We start from the raw sequence: 14,013 nt of genomic DNA on the forward strand, positions 1-14,013 counted from the left end.
CTGTGTCTGTTTTGATAAATTTGTCGCCTCACCTTTTGCTACATACATTTGCAGCTTCGAAGAGTACTAATAGCTTAGTCAACTCATTTCATTTCCACAATTTAGTACTTCCATAAATTAACATATATCGAAGCAAGCTAAATTGAGAATTTGAGATAAGGAGCAATTCATGTCTCAATTAAGATCGACACAATTCTTTTTCAAAGTTAAAATGTGTTAGGAATATACAACTTAATTGTACTTACTCTTTACCAATTACCAAACTATACAAATATTTTGTCTTGTACTTCTTAGTTAAATCCGAGCCTAGTGTAGATACACTATGTCCTTAAGACAGATTTTCCCCTTCACAGTGTTTGAAGGTTGATGGAAAACTGTCTCCCAAGATAGAATGGATTTCCTTCTATAGAAAGCTACCACTTCAATTTTTCAGAATCAGCGAACACAACATAGTAAGACTAAGAACAGAGGGTGAAGAGAAAAATCAGAACTCTGTGTGATCTGGTATGTCTTTCTCTCCAAATTCATCCACTATTTATAGGTGAGTGCTGCCTCTTTGAAACAACACAGTGACTCTTGGAAAAAAGTAAGCAACTCTTTGAAAAGTAACATGTTTCGAAAGGACACACCATTTCGGCATAAAGCACTGTTTCGAACTAGTGCCTATTTCGAAAGGTCACACATTTTTGACATGATGCACTGTTTCAAACCAGTGCACATTTCGAAAGGTCGCACCTTTTCGGCATAATGCACTGTTTCGAACTAGTGCACCCTTTCGAAAAGGTTTTTCTCACTTTACGTACTGTTTCAAGAGAAATCCATTTCATCTCAAGTAGGGTAACTTGGGAGACAAATTACTCATTCATATCTCAATGGATTTGTGCAAATTTATTTTTCTAACAATCCCCCACATGAATGAAAATTTGGCTTCTTATATCATAAACATCGGATTTCTATTATTTTACAAATGAAAAGATACCGCATCAGTTCAAGTATCATGGGAGGCCTTGAACTTGCCTTAGTGAAAGACGATCGGATTTAATTGGATGATTAGTAGACTTCAATTAATGTCCTTAAACTGTCAGCCATTTGTATAAACCTAGACAATCATTTTCACGCAGTACCTTCTCGAATACTGTTAGTTCTTATGTTTGTGTTCATTTTGGCCTTGAACACTTCTTGGTTTCAGAGAGTGCTTTTGAGATATTTGCCTTAAAATTCTCATAGAAGCGGCCCCACTTCACACTCACATAGGTGATTTCTATAAAGAGTATCATGCAATACTCTAATTGGATAACATAACTTTCCAAGATATAGTAAATCATTAAAAGCTTGACTTATCTTGGGTCTCGCGGCAGATATACACTGTCTTATATAGGAATAGGTTAGAGTATATTATTACTCTCCAATGTTAACTGAGTCACAGACATAATTCAGTTGGCCATTTGAACCTAGATTTTGGGATCTCCAGTCAACTAGGTTGGTTTTTCCATTATGAGAACTCTTGGTTGATTATCTCAAAGGCTTTAAGCCAATTCCCCTTGATAATCTTTCCACTTGCTCTTTTGTTAAACCTTTTGTAAGCGGATCCATAATGTTATCTTTTGACCTTACATAGTCGATTGAGATAACTCTATTTAAGAGTAATTATCTAACGGTGTTATGTCTACGACGTATGTGTTAAGACTTCCCGTTATATACATGCTACTTTGTGCTTTACCAATAGCAGATTAGCTGTCACCGTGTATACACACTGCTGGCAAAGGTTTAGCCCAGTTTGGAATATCCTCTAAGAAATTTCAAAGCCACTATGCTTCTTCTCCAGCCTTGTCCAATGCTATGAATTCTGATTCCATATTAGACCTCGCTATGCACGTTTGTTTTGAGGATTTCCAAGAAAAAGCTGCACCTCCAAGTGTAAAGACACTTATGGACTTTTAGTCTTTAGTATTAGATATCCAATTAGCATCGCAGTACCCTTCTGGAATGGATGGATATCTTGTATAGTGCAGACCAAAATTTGAGTATACTATACTTTAAATATCCCAAAACTCTCAGTATGGCATGCAGTCCAATGATCTCTGCCAGGATTACTCGTATATCAACTTAGCTTGCTCACAGAGCATGCTATGTCAGGCTTTGTACAGTTCATGACATACATTAAACTGTCAAGTATACGAGAGTACTCTAGTTGAGATATGCTAACTCTAGTATTTTTAGCTAAATGAAGATTTACGTCAACTGATGACCTTTTTGGTGTGATGTTATATTTCTTGAACTTTTCAAGAATCGTCTCAATGTAATAAGATTGTGATAGAACAAGTCCATCATCTGTCCTAGAAATCTTAATTCCTAGGATAACATCAGCGACACCTAAATCTTTCATGTTAAACTTACTAGACAACATTTGTTTGGTAGATTTTATGACATCCATATTACTATCCAAAATTAGTATATCGTCTACATAGAGACAAACAATGACACATCCCTTTTGAGTGCTTTTGACATAGACACACTTGTCACACTCGTTTACTTTGAAACCGTTTGACAACATTGCATTGTCGAATTTCTCATGCCATTGCTTAGGTGCTTGCTTTAATCCATATAAGGATTTAACAAGCTTGCAAACTTTCCTTTCTTGTCCAAGAGCAATAAACCCTTCGGGTTGTTCCATGTATATTTCTTTATCTAACTCACCATTTAAAAATGTCGTCTTTACATCCATTTGATGTATCTCAAATCCATGTATTGATACTATTGCTATTAGCATCCTTATGGAAGTTATTCTTGTAACTAGAGAGTAAGTATCAAAATAATTTAATCCTTCCTTTTGTCTAAAGCCTTTGACCACAAGTCTAGCTTTATACTTGTCGCTTGATCCATCAGTCTTAAATTTCTTTGTGAATATCCACTTATATCCCAAAGTCTTAGAACCTAGTGGTAAATCCACCAATTCCCATGTATGATTTTGCATTATAGATTTAATCTCGCTATTTATTGCTTCTTTCCAATAAGTAGCTTCTGGAGATGACATTGCCTCAGTGAACGTTTGATGATTATTTTCTGACAAGTATGTTAGAAAATCAGGTCCAAAAGACATTGACATCCTTGACCTTTTGCTACGTTTAGGTTCCTCCTCAATTTCGATTTGTGTAGGATGGTTACTAGTTGTAGCATCTAAAGTTCTCTTTGTTGAACTTGGCTCTATACACATGTTATACGAAAACGTATTTTCAAAGAATGAAACATTCCTTGACTCAATAATCGTATTAACATGTATATCTTGAATCTCTGATTTATGAACCAGAAAACGACATGCACTACTATTGTTTGTATATCCAATGAATACACAATCAATAGTCTTGGGTCCTATCTTCACCTTCTTAGGTTCAAGGACATCCACTTTAGCAAGACACCCCCACACTTTTAAGAATTTGTAGGAAGTCTGATGACCTTTCAACAATTCGTATGGTGTTTTAAGCGTCTTCTTGTTAGGAATCTTGTTGAGAATGTAATTGGCAAAAAGCAAGGCTTCCCCCTACAAATTCTGGGGTAAACCAGAACTTAACAACATAGTGTAGGGGGGATTTCCTGTCACTGAACAGATGACACATGTATGGGAAATAACCTATGACTATAGATATCCAGAATGAGACGAGGACCATCGAATCAGTTTTGTGAGTAAGTAAACTCGTGCGTAGCACGAGTGTTTAGTGAACATGTGCCAGGCACATGACTGACCGCCTTCCAACATAACAGTTACCCCAATTGTTAAGGAACTGATGTAGACAGTTCTTGAACATAAGGGAATTGATGATGGCGATCTTTGATGATAAGGAAGGAATCGTGAAGACATATCTTAGGAGTTACCTTGTAGATATAATATTCCCATACATGATGAGACATTATGATCAGCAAGAAAATTTATCTCTCATAAAAATATGGTCTAGATTCAGACTTCCATAAAGAGGGAATTCCTAATAGGAAGATATAGTCCAAAGATGGAAGGGAACTCACAAGTGGTGAAGACAGCCCTAACCCTAGGACTCTCAAAGCTCTTCCTATATAAATCATAGGAATTTTCCTTTTAGGAACTACGCAAAATAGGGTTTAATTCTCCATAATAAACAAGGAGATATGTAGGCAGCCGTTAGACGGTTTAACTCCGAACTCACAATCATCTCATCCCTTCTCTATTCATTTAAAGGTTCCAAGATCACAAGGCACATAAAAAGATCAGGGAAAACTCGAAAAATCCCTTACATCTAGTGGCGCCGTCTGTGGGGATGAAAACAGGTAAATATTCATTTCGGACGATTGATTTAGCCTAAAAACTCTTACTGTTGTGATGGCAGGAGCAAAGAAAACAAAGGGTGACGCTACCTGATAACCCGTAAAAACTAAACTAGATTACTCTAACTTCATTCTTACGGTATCAATTATTTATTTCCTACTCTCACATATATATTCATGTTATATATAGAGTACAAAATCGTTCCACTCTTAACTCTCTAGACTTAAACGAATTCAATTAATCAAATACAAAAAAACAATGGTGAGAGTAATGTTATGTTGAGATTTATTTAAACTAAAACTAATTATAAATTAAACTAATTTAACTAAGCAATTAAAAGGTGAATTTAATGAATTGGAAGAACATAGAGGGGGGAAATTCTACCATGCAATTCGATTGGCTATTAGTTAGTCATTGAATCGAATATTGATCTCTAGTGAATACTAAGTCCTCTCGAATCAAGGTTCCACTAGCATGAGAGTTTAACTCCACCACAAATCTCTTTGATGGTGGCTCTAAACTCTAGTTCATAATTATGAGGTTTATCTCTAAACACTCATAATAATAAACTTGAAATTCTATTCTAAATAATAACTATTCTAACAAACAATCATCCTCATATGACTTCTTTAACCTCCTCTAATGGAGTTTTTAGCCTAGTTTCATTGGATTCATTGACAATAAACCATAATAGGAAGACATAATTAAATTAAACTAAACTTGAAATAAACCTGATTAAATGAATAGAACAAATAGTCTAAGAATCAACATGAATTAAAACTGAAATTACAACTAATGTAGAACTAAGATTATGAATAACTAATTATAAATTTAAGACAAACTAAATCTATGAATTTAATATTGAATTAGAAACTAAAACTTGAAATACAAACTAATTATTGATTCTAAAAACTAAATCTTGTTCTAAACACTAATTTGATGCTAATTAACTAGATCTAAAACTAACTATTGGATCTAGACTAAGTAAAGCTAATTAAAAACTAAGTAACTTAAGAGCTAAGCTTTTGTCTCTTGATATGGAGGAGACAAGATCTACAAATTCGTGCATGGGCTGAGGAGCCATGTTTTGGGCTGGAAAATCGAGCCCAAAACCTCATTACTTCAGTCCACAAAGGGGTTTTCAGCTTGAAATGACTTTAATAGCCTTTTCATCCAATTTTGCTACTATAATTGTGTCAAGACTTGGACCATTGGAAAGCTCTTTCCGAGATGGTCGTTTTGACGTAAAGTAGGCCCATTCGGGTCCGAGTCCAAAGATACGCCTTCGAAGTTTTATTGACTTTTGTCTTGTTTGTTTTACATCGCGTTGACTTTGACTGGACTTTAAAAAGGCTTTTTCTCCTTGAATCCTGGCCTTTTATCATAGAACTTCTTAGCAACCAACCCTTGCTCCTTTATCTAAAAAAGGAGGCAAATTCTCTGCATATTAGACTCAGATGCAAAATACATAAAAGCACGTGTCAAGCATTACCTCTTATTTATTACTCGTATAATTGGTCTAAAAGTATTATTGTTAAGGGGTTAAAACTATAGTTTTTGGCTCTTATCAAACCACCCCCAAACAGCATTTTGCTTGTCCTCAAGCAAATATGAGAAATTAGAATAAGTGACCAAAAATGGAGTTCTAACTAATCTCGTTTTGCTGAGTGCGATTGCATTGACCATATGAAACAAGGCCTTAAACCACTAGGAATTCCCTAGTGGATGAGTTATAGTCTCGTGAGAGTTTTCTAATGAAGGTACTCACAAACTTCATCTATACTACAACGACTAAGAAATATAACTATTGTTTCCTTATTTATGTCTCAATTATCTATACATCTCACTAGCAATGCATACAGAATAACCAAGTCGAAACCTAAGCTAATATATACATAATAATCAATCATCTACGAATAAACATATATACAATGAGTACTACTATGAAATGCACTAACGGGTTAGTTTAAAAAAACTTTGGAATAACGCCCCAAGTAGGTCCTCACATAAATGTCAAGGCAAAACACTTTGATTTTTCTGCTCCAAGTTTCGCTACTCAGATTATTGTAATGGGCATACTTTACCTTACAATCTCAATGACACACAAAGAAGCCGAAGTCGATCAAACACATCTGCCACTTACAATCACACTAACCTATTCCTAATTGAGCTAGAGGTCTTTATTAGGTGTTGCGGGGATTAGAGTATGGTTTAAGAATGAAGGAAACGGATATTCAAAAAGACCAGTCTGAGAAAATAGGGTCTTCATATTATATAACTAGAGAAAACCTTGTTCTTTTGCTTCTACACCTTGTTTCCATTCTTAGCCTTTTTATTTTGGCTTTTTGACTCATTTTATTCTATTTTTAGAGTTTTTTCTTTTCTTTTCTTTTCTTTTATGAACAACTAACTAATTTATGTTTACACAGGTTTTTTTCTTCTCTTTCTTCACTCATCCTATTTCTTAGACTTATCCAGATAGGTAGGTTGATTTTTTTTTTTTTTTTTTTTTTTTTTTTTTTTTTTTTTTGTTTTATTGGGTAAAGGAATTGTGGTATGTGAAAAGGCTAATGAAAGGCTCAGTGGGGTGACTAGCGGAAAATTTACTTAGGTCAGAATTTCTGGCAATATCGATCCAAAAAGGGCCTAAATTCTCTCCTAGGATATGGTATAGTGATTAAGCAAGTGGTCGTGTGATTTCTCTATTCGGAATATACTTCTCCCTTGTGTCATTACTCAAAAATTTCACTCATTCAAGGTTTTTAGGCTGTATTCTCACTGGATTTGTAGAATAAGTACTCTAGCCTAGATTTTAGAAACTTACTGTCAAACAATCATAGATACTCATGCAATATATTTATAGAAAGATGCAAAGATTATTACCTATATATTAACCTAAGTTTCTAAAAACCATTCTAATAATGCAAAGCTAACGTGAAATTTCTAGATTATTAAGAGCATCGAAAGAAAATAATACCAATATTCCTAAGTGTATAGCATAAATTTTTTATTTATATTTTTGAATTTTTATAAGACAATTGATACGTAATATACAACCTAATATGTGCTTAAACATTTACATCGTGTTTCTATACCACCCCCAAACAATTTGGGAGAAGGGTGTTCATGAAACAATTCAATAGCACAATTAAATTATGTAACTAACTAATTTTTATGATTTTTAACATTTTATAAATAAAAGTGCTTAATTTACATTCTAAAAGTATCTAATTTTTACAAATGTTTTTATCCCACCCCTAAACAATCGGATGCTTTGTCTTCAAAGTGTAAAAATATAAGGAAAGAATTTACCATAGAAACGTGGCAAAAATTGGCAGTACCTATAACAGAAATATTGTAACGATGATATCATAACATGAAACACAATTAAACTGTTAGGTACTGACTAACACAAACTCTACTGGAGTAAACATGATAGGCAAAAGGTGGCAAAAAGATTTGAAACGAAATACCAAAATACGCCACCCCCAAACAAAATTGGAAAGCTCTTTTTAAGTTTGAAAATATTTGTTTGGCCTATACTCCAGAAAGGTAGTATGTTACAAAAAAATTATATGGGTCTTTTTAAGTCAGATTCCCTAGACTTAATGTAATATATATATATTAGCATGCAGTTTACCATACATTAATAATCTAAATAATTATGGATCTTTCCATAAATAGTTAACACGTAATGTACCACCAAACAGGCTTAAGCACTAAGATTTCCTATGGCATGGCTTAGTAGAATGGGAGTGAATTCTGATGGATCTAGAACCTAATCGAGCATAAAGTTTCTTCTTTTTCTTTGAACGAAAAGGTGTCCAAGTGAATGATCGTGAGAAAATGAATGGTTGCGGAAGATATGTAGGGTATGGATAAGTTTTAGATTGAAGGAATGGAAAAAATGAGTGCGTGGTTTTAGCATAAAACTTATTAGTGGCATGGGTTGGTATTAGCACACATCTGAAAATGAAGGTATCAGGTGGCTCTTTGGGTAGTTCTTGAGAGGGTGGATCATCACAGGCTCTTAGAAACTTGTCGAATTCCTCATCTAGGTTGTTCGCATCCATATAATTATGGTATTCATCTCCATTTTTGAGGAATTCATCTATCTAGTCTATTGTGAGGTTGACTCCATCTCTTGTAGGGTCGGAAGGCAGGGTGGAAAATTCTTTTGCTAGTTCAGTTATGTTCAAGGAGTCAAAATTATGATCTTTGCTTTCTTCCATAAGAGGGGTATCTACTAGTGTGGGGACAAGATCGTCGGAAGCAGTAATGTGATATACAAAACTCTCAATAGACTTAACTTCACCTTCTACAAGAAAACCTAGTTGTCTCTGCTTTTGTCTAAACATGTTAACTTCCACAGAAAGATTTCCAAAAGAAAGAGTCATTGAGCCATCTCGATAATTAATTTGGGCATTGGCGGTTGTCAAGAAAGGATTCCCTAAGATGATGGGAATAAAATCATGAGCAGCTTCTATGTCAAGAATAACAAAGTCAACGGGATAGTAAAAATCTTGAACCTTAATGAGAATGTTTTCAACTACGCCTTTGGGATACTTAATAGAACGATCGGCTAACTGCAAAGTCATTTTGGTTGGTTGAAGTTTTGTTAGACCTAATTGTTTATATAAATAAAAAGGGAGTAAGTTAACACTCGTCCCCAGGTTTAATAAAGTAGTTGTTATAAAGGTATCACCTAAGGTGCATTGTACAGTAGGACGACCAGGGTCCTTGTGCTTAATAATTCCGTTATGTTCAGATAAAAAGGGATATTGGTCAGTTAAGAAGGCTTCGTAGGGTATGTTGGTTTTCCTCTTCTTGGTGCACAACTCTTTTAGAAACTTAGCGTGTCCAGGTAGACTTTTTATAGCATCTAGAAAAGGTAGGTTTATAGTTAGATTTTTAAACATTTTCCTAATCTCATCAAAATTCTCGTCTTTTTTTAGACACAATTAGTCTCTGTAGATATGGTGGTTTATCTCTATTTTTAGCATAAGGGTCAACAATATTATTAGTTTGTGCTTTATCTTTAGCCATTTTCCACCTAGGTGTCCATATTGGAACCTCTACTGGCGTAGGGTCTTCAATCTCTATTATTGGGTCTTGTAATGTTTTCCCTTTTGGTTGTGGTTTAATTGGTACTTCTACAGTTGTAGGGTCTTCAGTTTCTATTATAGTGTTTGGTATGGTATCATTTTTAGTTTGCGGGTGATCTTTAGGCTTTAGGCATAGTCACTTGGTTATCAACTACTCGCCCTGAACGAAGGGTAGTGACTGCTTGTAGGTCCCCAAGGGTTATATTACCATTACACTGAATACTTTTTATTTCAAAGGCGGTGTTTGTTGACTTAGGATTAGGCAATCGCTTGACACGGAAACACACCTTTGTTTGGTTATTATTTTGGTTAGGAGACATGTCAATAACCTTTTGGCACAAAGACTGCATCATTTGCATCGTTTGTTTCATCATATTAGAGTTTTGATCATGCTGATCTTTCATCAAGTTGGAGTTTTGTTGCATAATTTGATTTTGTTTCTCCAACAAGGTCACTACTATTTCGTTTGTAGATGGTTGAACTGGAATTAAGGCTTGTTGAGCATTCATGTCTTGATGTTGATAGTTCTGGGTCATGGGTACTAAACCTCTATTCTGATTACCTAAGTTTCCTTGTCCTTGATGTTGAGTTAACTAGTTGAAATTTGATGGTTGTGGTGGTGGTTGTGCATAGACAAGAGGACAATAGAAGTCGGAATGCTCAAGACTAAAACAAACATTACAATGAGTATATTTAATGTTCATGACTGGAGTGGGTTGTTGTTGAACAGAGATGGCATCTACCTTTTTAGTGAGGGCATCGATAAGAGTTTTAAGCTCGAAATCAGGTTTAACCTCAAAAGAAGAAAGAGTGGAGCGGGAAAAGTCGTTACCTCCCTAATTATTGTTCTTCTTAAATTGATATTCTAAGAATGTATAAGCCTCCAAGGCTCCTTTACTAAGAAAACTACCCCTAGTCATGATATCTAGAACCTCCTTATAATGATGTAAAAGCCCCTTGAAGAAGGCACGAACAAGCGTGTCTTTCGCAAGATTATGATGCGGGCATTCAATGAGAAGATCAGTGAAACGATTCCAGGCCTCTGAAAAGGATTCATGAGAATTCTGGCGAAAGAAATGAATCTTTTTAAGCATTTCATCTGTCTTCAGTGGTGGGTAAAATTGTTCCATGAACAATTGAACAAGTTGAGCCCATAAGTCCACAGAGTTTGGCGTTTGGGCAGTTAACCAAGATGCCGCCTTGTCGGCTGGGGTGAATGGAAACACCCTAAGTTTAACTTGATCCGGACTTACGCTAGGATAATAGAATGTAGTGAGAACTTGTTCTATCCTACGCATGTGTTGATAAGGCTTCTTGTGGTCTAAACTATGGAAAACCGGTAACAAGTTAAATATATTTGGGGGAATTCAAAAATCCCCCTCTAGGTCTGTAAGAACGATGCACGACTTAGGGCCATCGTTTAGGGTTTTATAAAAATCAGAGAGAGGAGTCTCTTGTTCTATAGCCATTGATGCAGGTATAGTGTGTGAAATTCTAGATAGGCGTGTGGTATTTATGTCTACGAAAAACAAGCCTGATTATACTAGAATTAAAACTCCTCTGACAGAAGAGGCGAGGAGTGGAAGAAGGAGTACCTAAATGCCTCCTTGCTACGCGTTTGAATAACATCTTGTATACGTGATCTCAGTGTTTGTATGATGTTAGAAACACTGAATAACTTGAAGAAATGGAAGCTTGAACTAACCTGTGAAAAATCGGGCTGGTACACAAGAGGGCGCGGGGTGCGCTCCGAATTAGCCTAGGTAGGGTGTGGGCCCGCGCTCTGGTCTTACTCGAGGTCCAAGCGCTTCAGCGCAGGGTGCGCTCCAAATTTTCCTAACATGGGCGTAGGTCGCACACTTGCCTGAGGCGACTTCCATTGAGTTGAGCGCGGGGGGCGCTCACAATTTGCCTGACACGGGCGCATGTCGCGCTCTTGCCTTTGGCAATGTCCAGTAAGTTTATCATGCTCCAAAAACTTTGAAATTTTTACAGTAGTTTGCTAAGACGTTTATCAAGTAGCCTGTAAAATTTCAGATCAATCGGATCTATGAAAGTCCTTCTACTGCCCTTTAACGTTTGTGAAACAGTTTTCAGACACAATACAAACAACTGAATGGTTAACCAATCAAAACAGAGCCAAAAATCGCCAAAATTTTACTAGAGACTCCTGACAGATTATGGGTTTTCCTGTAAAAAGTTTAGAGCAATTGGAGTTCTACAAACCCTCCTTAACGGCTATTATTCCAGAAATTAAGTATTTACAAAACTGCAGAAACACACTGGAAACACTCCACTAGTTAGGAGGTTAAAACAAATAAAAAACTCATCAAATTTTTACTTCAAACTCCTGACTTATGATAGATACTCCTATAAAAAGTTTAGAAATTTTGGAACTGCCTAAGTAACCTTACTCGTCTGTTTTTCAAGAACTTACGGTTTGAAAGCTAAAATGCAGCACTGTAAATATCGTATTACTTCACTAGGTAAAACAACTAGGAAAATTCTGAAAATATTCCAGTAAATCAATAACACCTTAAGGATTATGGGTGCAAAATTTCAGAATTTTTCGACATTTAACAATACCTTTACCGCAATATTCTTCACTGTGATTCCGTAGGCTCAAGGGAGGGCGAGCGCGCTCTGAACAAGGCAAAAGGGATGGCGTGCGCCCCTATGCTTAAAACAGTGAACAGTAATGAAAATATGAGAAAAAAGAATGAAAAATGAAAAGGGTGGGTGGGTAGAGAATGGGGGATTGCCCCTTGGATTCAAGCAATTGAATTTTTGTCTTGAACGAGATTAAGATGGCAGCGACGCCATTTGATAACCCGTAAAAACTAAACTAGATTACTCTAACTTCATTCTTACGGTATTAATTATTTATTTCTCACTCTCACATATATATTCATGCTATATATAGAGTACGGAATCGTTCCACTCTTAACTCTCTAGAATTAAACGAATTCAATTAATCAAACACAAATAAACAATGGTGAGAATAATATTATGTTGAGATTTATTTAAACTAAAACTAATTATAAATTTAACTTATTTAACTAAGCAATTAAAAGGTGAATTTAATAAATTGGAAGAACATAGAGGGGGGAAATTCTACCATGCAATTCGATTGGCTATTAGTTAGTCATCGAATCGAATATTAATCCCAGTGAATACTAAGTCCTCTCGAATCAATGTTCCACTAGTGTGAGAGTTTAGCTCCACCACAAATCTCTTTAATGGTGGCTCTAAACTCTCATTATAAGGTTTATCTCTAAACACTCATAATAATGAACTTGAAATTCTATTCTAAATAACAACTATTCTAACAAGCAATCCTCCTCACATGGCTTCTTTAACCTCCTCTAATGGAGTTTTTAGCCTAGTTTCATTGGATTCATTGACAATAAACCATAATAGGAAGATATAATTAAATTAAACTAAACTTGATTAGAATAAACTTGAAATAAACTTGATTAAACGAATAGAACAACTAGTCTAAGAATCAACATGAATTAAAACTGAAATTACAATTAATGTAGAACTAAGATTATGAATAACTAATTATAAATTTAAGACAAACTAAATCTATGAATTCAATATTGAATTAGAAACTAAAACTTGAAATACAAACTAATTATTGATTCTAAAAACTAAATCTTGTTCTAAACACTAATTTGATGCTAATTAACTAGATCTAAAACTAACTATTGGATCTAGACTAAGTAAAGCTAATTAAAAACTAAGTAACTTAAGAGCTAAGCTTTTGTCTCTTGATATGGAGGAGACAAGATCCACAAATTCATGCATGGGCTGAGGAGACATGTTTTGGGCCGAAAAATCGAACCCAAAACCTCATTACTTCAGTCCACAAAGGGGTTTTCAGCTGGAAATGACTTTAACAACCTTTTTGTCCACTTTTTCTCCTCTGATTGGGTCAAGACTTAGACCATTGGAAATCTCATTCCGAGACGGTCGTTTTGACGTAAGGTAGGCCCAATTCCGAGACGGTCGTTTTGACGTAAGGTAGGCCCAATTCCGAGGTCTAAGTCCAAAGATACAGCCTTTGGAAGTTCTGCTGACTTTTGTGCGCTGTTTCTGCCCGCGTTGACTTTGACGTTTCAGCTTTGACCGGGCTTTAAAAAGGCTTTTTCTCCTTGAATCTTAGCCTTTTATCATAGAACTTCTTAGCAACCAACCCTTGCTCCTTTATCTCGCAAAAGGGGCGCATTTCTGCACATATTTGACTCCAATGCCTAGAATATATAAAAACATGTAATCAGCATTAACTTTTATTTATTACTCGTATAATTGGTCTAAAAGTATTATTGTTAAGGGGTTAAAACTACAGTTTTGGGCTCTTATCACTACCACATGCAACGTCGCTGTGAGAGAAGAAGAGCATGAGACACCTAAAGAGGGGGGACAACGTTGGTCACCACGACACAAACAACCCCCTCCAAAGACCTATGACCAGCTCTGACGCACCAGCAATTCCTGGTGCAGGCCCCAGGAATAACGCTCAAAAAGAGCGCCAAAATGGTGAGAATGTTGTCCTCACCAACCCAAAGTGTGTTCAGGCAAGCCAGGCAGTGCAGGCTCTGGAACATCAAA

The 14,013-nt window shown here is 35.7% G+C and overlaps 1 non-coding gene across 1 annotated transcript; it reads left to right on the plus strand.

Moving 5' to 3' along the window:
• The first annotated feature begins 10,389 nt into the window (after positions 1–10,389).
• LOC147479640 (small nucleolar RNA R71) lies at positions 10,390–10,493 on the plus strand. The gene has a single exon (XR_015207087.1). It is a non-coding gene; the product is annotated as a small nucleolar RNA R71 (small nucleolar RNA).
• Positions 10,494–14,013: the final 3,520 nt, after the last annotated feature.

Source organism: Coptis chinensis, chromosome 8 (assembly GCF_015680905.1).
Source record: "Coptis chinensis isolate HL-2020 chromosome 8, ASM1568090v1, whole genome shotgun sequence".
NCBI lineage: Eukaryota > Viridiplantae > Streptophyta > Magnoliopsida > Ranunculales > Ranunculaceae > Coptis > Coptis chinensis.